A 7,664-nucleotide genomic window follows, 5' to 3' on the forward strand; every position below is an offset into this window, starting at 1 on the left:
AAATACCATTTTAACATTTTACTTTAGGGCTTTTACAGAAATGAAAATATGTGAACCCAAGTCATGTTTATTTTTATAATTAGAAATAAGGTATGATTTTATGATACTTTTTATAAGGTATTAAAGAAATTGTATTTACAGTAAGTGCAATTTATACATATTAGTGCAAGTATATTAATATACTAAAATATTTTAAAATAAGCATATATATATATATATATATATATATATATATATATATATATATATATATGTATTTGTCAAAGTAACAAACCCCATGGTAGCATCAGGATTTCCAAAACACCACAATACAGCAAGTTTCACAACTTCCTGGAGCATTTCACTTCTACAGTAATCATATTACCTTTAAATCGTGAAATTCATTTGTATCACTTGATGCCAACGATACACTACATAGAACAGACATGTAAAAATTAAGGTCTAGATCATGCCCTACTGGAAATAAAAACACTTAGAATCATTTTCTTGTGAATGGAAGTCATTAGCTTTGATAATGATATGTGTCTCTATTCATAGACATGCACGGAAAGCCTTATCACAGCCTTAAAGTTGCATAGAGAATTCAACATCTTATACTCACTACATTTTCAATTCCAAGGTCTTAATATTATAGTTACAATCAATAGTTGAACATTCTGTTTACTGATTAGTTTTCCCATTATTAATAGAATTGTTTCATGAAAAACGTATTTTGGAAATTTAAGAACGCTTCCACTGAGTTTCCCCATAATTACACTGTTTATTTCGGTATGGTCTGTATAATTTTTTTAAAAAATTATTACCTTTAATTATCACATATGGCTATATCAAAGATGTTTTAATGTCCACTATTTTCATTAAATATATAATCATGGAATTCGCATGATAAAAATATTTGGATACCCATGGAGAAACATTGCTGGTATTTTTTGTATTGATAACTTGTGTTGCTGCAGCAGTCCAACTGGAGACTTTGATTGACATTCTCCAGGAAGAGATTCTGAAAATAATAATTGGATATCTGTACTCTGGTTCTCTCAGAGCTGTTAGCTTTTTTGAATTTTCTCAGTTTGACATTTTGAAAAATTCCACTGTCTTCTGTGTAAGGAAGAACTGAAAGTTTGTAGACACAAGGGCGAATTTTCTGTGAAACCTGCCAATTAAATAAACAACTGAGATCAGAATAAGCATGGTTTATGACATATTAAATGGACGGGAGAAACAAGGAAACAAAGGTATGAGCAGTTGTCTCCCAGCTCCAAGAAAGCAACTTTTTCTGGGAGACTTGGAAGCTCCTTTGTCTGGTCTCTGTGTTAGAGTTTGCATTTAGTTGTACTTTGTATAACAAAATTTTCTGTAAGTATATTTATGCATGATATTGCTGAATATCAATTACAATAATTGTAATTGGTAGTATATATTTGGTATATGTGCTTAACAAATTACTGTAGCAGTTTTATGAGTCTGGCTCTGTGATGTATTTCTTTTTGATCTCAAGTTATAATTCAAATCCAATAAATGTGCACAAGGCATATACTCTTTGATAAAATCTAAACCTAATTATGAAAATAAGGAAATAAAAATGATACTCCTACCTTCAAAATCTCTAACCTCCAGCTGAGAGAATAAATCTACCAGCAAATACAAGCGGTAAAATTTATGGTCTGTTAAGGTGAATACTGAACTGCAAGAGAAACAGAAAGGGACAGATTATTACGTAACAACTAAGAACATTTGAAACACGTGATCATGGAATGGTAAAGATGTCACTGCAAACACGGCTGTGCTGTCAGCCGAAGCTCACTTTCCATACTCTTCTGGGTGAACTTACGGTACTCAATTGATTCAGAGGACAATGGCCCCGTATTGCAAACTGTTCAGCTAAGGCTCCTCCACCTTCCACCGTCTGAAACCTGGAGGTTTATGTTTATATACCTGGTGTTCTAAGCATCTGTTATTTTGTAAACTTCCCTATATCAGCTCATAACCTAAACGATTGATTTAAGGAAAAATGCTTTGTGCTATATTCATCCATTTCTGTTTCTACAAAATACCAGAAAGTAAAAAATAAATTGTGTATATAAGTCAAATTTCCACACAGTTAGGGGAAAAGTGAAATTGATATGTGTTTTTATCTTTAATAAAGTCTATCTAGGGAACCTGACCATCAAAGAACCATAAGCACTACATATAAGTACAACATTCTGAGTACACGTTTGAGATGACACTGAGGTCAACCACCTCCTGTACACATCTGGTTTTTCCATTAATTAATATGATAGATACTTTATAAGATTGACTTTAATATTCAATGTCCTTGGTTACTTTTTAGAGTTATTATTGTTGAGGAAGAAAGTGAGTCTTGGGTAAATTGAAATATGAATCAGTATCATGCAATTCATATTTCCTTCCTAATATTTTACATATTATTTTCAAATGAGTTTATTTTCTCCACAAATATTTAAATATTTACAAAGTCATTTAAATTTTCATCTGGAGCATTTGCCTCTCCATTTATGTGGCTGGCTAAGAATTCATTTAACAATATACCTCATTTCATAAATCTGTCTCAATTCAGAGTTAATATCAGCATTCTTTTTTAGTCCAGTCTACATAAAGATAAAATAACAGTACTTGTTACTGATTTAAGAATCATTTGCTATTTCATAACACTAATAATTATGTGTATTATTTTGTTGGATTTGTTAGTGATTTTTTAGTTTCCTAACAAAAGCTTCCAATATCATTTTGATATAAACGAACAGCACCCTCATAAATTATGAGTGCATAGTAAATAATATAGTCTTGAGTTGACCACCGCTGTCTCTCTGTATTCAAGATGGTCTTGTGTGCTCAAGCTGTCTACTCTTTTATGGATAAGATCAGAAGGTTCAGTCTTCATGATGCTGGACTGGGAAATGTGGACAAAATAAATGAGTGACTCATACCTGCACCTGAAATATTCAGTCACAGTGTGCTGCCCAGATTTGACTTTGCTTTCTCTGTCTGGCTTATTGGTGCTCTGAAGTAAAATCTAGAAAAAAAAATGAGTCACCTGATATTTTATTTTATGATATCCTTTTTCCAGTATTAAACTCAGTGTTCAGGAACTGTTGTGGGTTGCTAGATTAGCTTTCACATATATAAATTACTGTGCCATTTATGGCTACAGAAACACAAATTATCATCATCAATGTAATTTTTATAATAGGAAAACATTAGATCTTTAAGTTTGTTATTTTCTTACATATTGATCACAGATGAAATAGATAGGCAACATTTAGTCAAAATAAGTGCATCCTGTTCCAGAGATCTCTCAGGAAATCTCAAGTGGTTTCATTTCAGTTGATGATGTCACATAGGACTTTTTAAATCTGAAACAGGCATTCAATTTTCTATTTTTTTTAATTTTCTAATTTTTAAGGGATGTGATCAGGTAATTCATCTTATTTTAGCTGACAGATTTTGCAGAATTGAACATGGCTATGTTGTCATTTTCTAGAGAATTATCTTAAAATGTTGTGACTCAGAGGCCTTAGGGGAAAGTAGCATTAGTGATGATTTCATATCTTAATTATCTTCTCTGTTCATGACATACACACTTCTTAGAATACATTTAATTCTCAGCCCATTCTGATTACTCTGTGTAATCATGTCTTACTGTGACAAAGTGGGCAGTCTTTAAAGTTCTGAGTTTCATAACTAACTAATGTAAGACAAATTTTCTTGTAATCTCTCAATATATGGCTCTCTATCAAGTTTCTAATACAGAATCTGAAGGCTGTGGTTGTTATAACTGAAAAAATGAAGATGGAGTGTTTTGCTATACATGTTCCTATAAACAAACCAAGACCCTCAACTAAGTGCCAGATGGATATAAGAAGAAATTTTACTGAACCATGTAGTGAATTGTGTTGTTTGCTTCATTCCATTAAAAGCAAAATTTTAAACTTGGTATGGTAGTTCATGCCTATAATGCCTGCATTCAACAAGCCTAGGCCATATTGTCATTGTCAGTTCAAGGCATTCCTGGGGCCACATAGTGAGTTCCTGGACAGACTGAATTACAAAGTGAGACCCTGTCTCAAAAACAAACACAAAATGAAAGTGAATACTTTTATAAGAGAGTCTTTCAAAACAAATCAGCTTTTCCCCTGACGATTCCTGAGTTCTGAGTGGAGACGGCAGCGCCTCTCATCATTGCTAAGTTTCCCGTGCAGTCACTCAGGATGTCAGTATGTGCCGTCACTTACTTCTGTTCTGTCTCCTTCTACTGCGACACACAAAGCAGAAACCCAGCGTCATTTTCAATCGGAACCTCACGATTCCCTGACAATTCTTTGGCTCTCAGATGGCAATGTCTGCAAATGTGGATGTTTTTTATTTCCTGTGCAGAGGAAGAGAAAACATCTTTAAAGTCTAAAAGTGTTTTCATGTATCTAAGTCAAAGTTTCATGGCAAAAAAAATACCTGCCTGCTCATAAGTTAGGTGAACCACGCAGCTTGTCTGGTGTCTGGTGCTAAGGGCTGAGGGTCACACCTTGATCAACCTCCGTGCCTGGAATTCCAGTCAGAACAGGCACTATATAGCTAGAACTAAGCATCTATGTTTTGTTTTAAAACTGAAACAAACTTTAGGTTTTCACTTCAATACTTGGTTACTTCATAAAAGCCTGATGGCAATATTGGTGCCCTCAGTCAGTAATATATTGTGTAAACTTCTCTAAAAATAAGGATTATTTAAAACACAAATTGCTCAAAAACATGAAATGTCAGCTATACTCACCACCAAAATGTGGTGGTGACTAGATTTTATAATGTTATTGGGAGATTAGACAAAAATGAAATGATAGTTCCATTTCTGGAACATAACTCACCTACCGAAGTGAGATTGTTTAATTAAAATTAGTAATTTTAATTCACACTAGTTAACTTATTTCTGTATGCTCAGGATTCGCTCAGAATTCTCCGTATCCCTGTGTTCGCGGACAGTCAGGATGACACCTTAGGAGCGGCGTGCTGAAAACCACATCGGTTTCCACTGCCGAAAACCAACCACATCAGTTCCCGCTGCCGAAAACCACGTCAGTTCCCGCTGCCGAAAACCACGTCAGTTCCCACTGTAAAGCTGCAAACGTCTACCTTAGTAAGAATCGGTCCATTCATTCCCGAACTGTCACATACAGAATTTTCTAAGAGTCTGGTTGAAATAAGGGCAGAGACTTCACAAATATTTATTTGGTTCATGGTTCCCTTTTGTCTGCCATCCATCTTTCACTTTGGCCCTCGGGTACTAAATTAAAAGAGATGGACTTTCAGCAGGTGAAATAAGCGTACAACCAAGCAGCCCACCTCTCACTGTTCCAGGTATTGAGGTGCAAGGTTCTGACACTCACATTCCAGTGCTCCCTACTCCTGGAGAAATTTCTTCCACATTCTGTTTATTAGAAATGCAGATCTGCCTTTGAAAAGGTTTATGTAATTTTGGTTGCAAAATAACTTACATCCCTTTTTGCAGAGACCTGCATTTTCATTTTGCTTTAAGATGGAATGTTCTATTTTTCCCATTGGAATCCAGTTATCTGATATTTTTATTTATTTTATTTACTTATCAAATATTTACTCAGTAATTTCTGAGATGTAGGCTTCGTCCCAGGCACCTGGTCACATGCAAAGCCATAATTAACATATAAGATTCTTTACTTTTAGGATGTTTAGAGTCTAATGAGGAGTAGACGAACAAAACATGTCACTTGATTAAAAAGAACTTATTAAATCTGTATGTGTCTAAAACTGTTCAGATTTTTGTCTACAATTAGTAATTAATAATACTCATTAACTTTATAACATTCTCATTGAGTTAAATATTTTATCACATCCATCATATTCACTAGAACATTCAAGAACGTAAACATTACTGAAATAGTCTTAATTTCACACAACTGTGAAGTGCCAGAATCTTTAAATCATGCCATTTAACACAAATCGTGTAAGAAATTAAAAATAACTACTCTAAAGAAGTGCATAGGTTATATTTGACAGGAGAACACCATCTCCCGGGTTTTGTGTGTATACGTGGACAGCCTTGTACAGTCGTAGCATGTCTCATATGCCGGAGAACATGAAAACAAGTCAAGCATGTGGCTAGAGATGTTCTTTCTAAGCAGAAGAAAGGATGGGACAATTATGAAGGTGAGTGTGTTTGTTTATGGTACAGAAGGGTGGCAGAGAGAGGGGGCAGCAGTTGACCAGGCCAGAGTGGTGGAGATAGGGTGTCACCACAAAGCATCTTACAATACAAAGTTTAATTTCAGTCTTGTCATCAGACAGCTTGTAGGAGTGCGAGATGACAGGTCCAGTGTTCACCCAGCTTCAGGTGAGCACTCTGTAAAACCAGACTGGACACAGTCTTGAATAGAAAGTAAAAATTGTGGTTAAAGAATTACAGAATAGTAATTAAAAGATGAATGCTCTGATCAACGAGTAATGTTTTATATCTTAAAATATCCATTCATGTTTCTTTCACTTTCTTTAATTAGTACAATCTCTGATACTTCTGCTTGATACTACTTTAACCAAAACACAATTTCTTTTTTTTTTTTTTTTTTTTTTGAGACAGGGTTTCTCTGTGTAGTTTTGGTGCCTGTCCTAAATCCCACTCTATAGACCATCCTGGCCTTGGACTCACAGAGATCTGCCTTGGTTCTGCCTCCCGAGTGCTAGAATTAAAGGCGTGTGCCACCACTGCCGAGCTCCAAAACACAAATTTTAAAGAACTGCTATTATAATTACATTATGAATTTTAATCTCTTTGAGTTGATTTTGTAGACATATCATTTACCTTTAGAAACATGATAATACCTCATGATACATAAGGAAACACAGTTGAATAAAAAAACCAACTCTTCCCAACAATAAAATGATGGTGTGTTTGAAGAAAGTAAGCTCTGTTGGTTCCACTTTCTAATCATACTGTACACAACTAGTTTTAAATGGTCCAGACACTTCCCTGGGAGAAAAGAGGAGCAGGGAAAACAGTCTCATCGAGCAAACACAGCTTTATTACAGGATATGTTCCTCTGTGAGTTAAGCTGTGATGGTACAACTCTCACTGAGGTGTACATACGCGACAGTGGTAATAAGGCTCAGGAAAATGATGGGAACGATGATTAAAGGCGTCTAGCTTACAGAATTTCAACCCAGGGATTGAACCTAATACTTTATGCATCGTATGCAAACATGCTTTCAGTGAGATGCACCCCAGGTAGCAAGCTTAGAAACAGACATGGAAAGAATCAAAGAGAACTCTTAAAGGAAAGAGGAAGAGGGGAAAATAAATAACACTAAAGATGGTTTAAAGATCATAGGAAAACATTATTTTGTGTTTACTTAAAATACAAGTAATATATAGTTAGTACATACATATATGCGTGTAAACATACATGTACACACACACATATATATGTATATATATATATATATATATACATATACATATGTATATATGTAATGCTACTTGGGTGGATGATACTACCACCAAGAACTATACAAAAACCCCAGTGCCAGGAATAGAAAATCTTCCTTCAAGATGTTAGTCAGGGAGATCCAAGTGACTTACAGAGCAATGGAAGCTATTGTTCTTGCTTTTCATATTTGCCCTGAAC

At 34.7% G+C, this 7,664-nt stretch overlaps 1 long non-coding RNA gene across 2 annotated transcripts; it reads right to left on the minus strand.

Annotated features, from left to right (window-relative positions):
- Positions 1-279: 279 nt before the first annotated feature.
- LOC143269510 (uncharacterized) lies at positions 280-5,048 on the minus strand. 2 transcript variants are annotated; one of them, XR_013045939.1, is made up of 4 exons: positions 4,882-5,048; positions 4,254-4,387; positions 1,596-1,684; positions 280-1,153 (listed from the first exon to the last, which is right to left on the minus strand). It is a non-coding gene; the product is annotated as an uncharacterized LOC143269510 (long non-coding RNA). The 2 variants fall into 2 exon arrangements; XR_013045938.1 differs by having other exon boundaries at positions 4,878-5,048.
- Positions 5,049-7,664: the final 2,616 nt, after the last annotated feature.

The sequence above is a fragment of the Peromyscus maniculatus genome, chromosome 19 (assembly GCF_049852395.1).
Source record: "Peromyscus maniculatus bairdii isolate BWxNUB_F1_BW_parent chromosome 19, HU_Pman_BW_mat_3.1, whole genome shotgun sequence".
Classification (NCBI taxonomy): domain Eukaryota; kingdom Metazoa; phylum Chordata; class Mammalia; order Rodentia; family Cricetidae; genus Peromyscus; species Peromyscus maniculatus.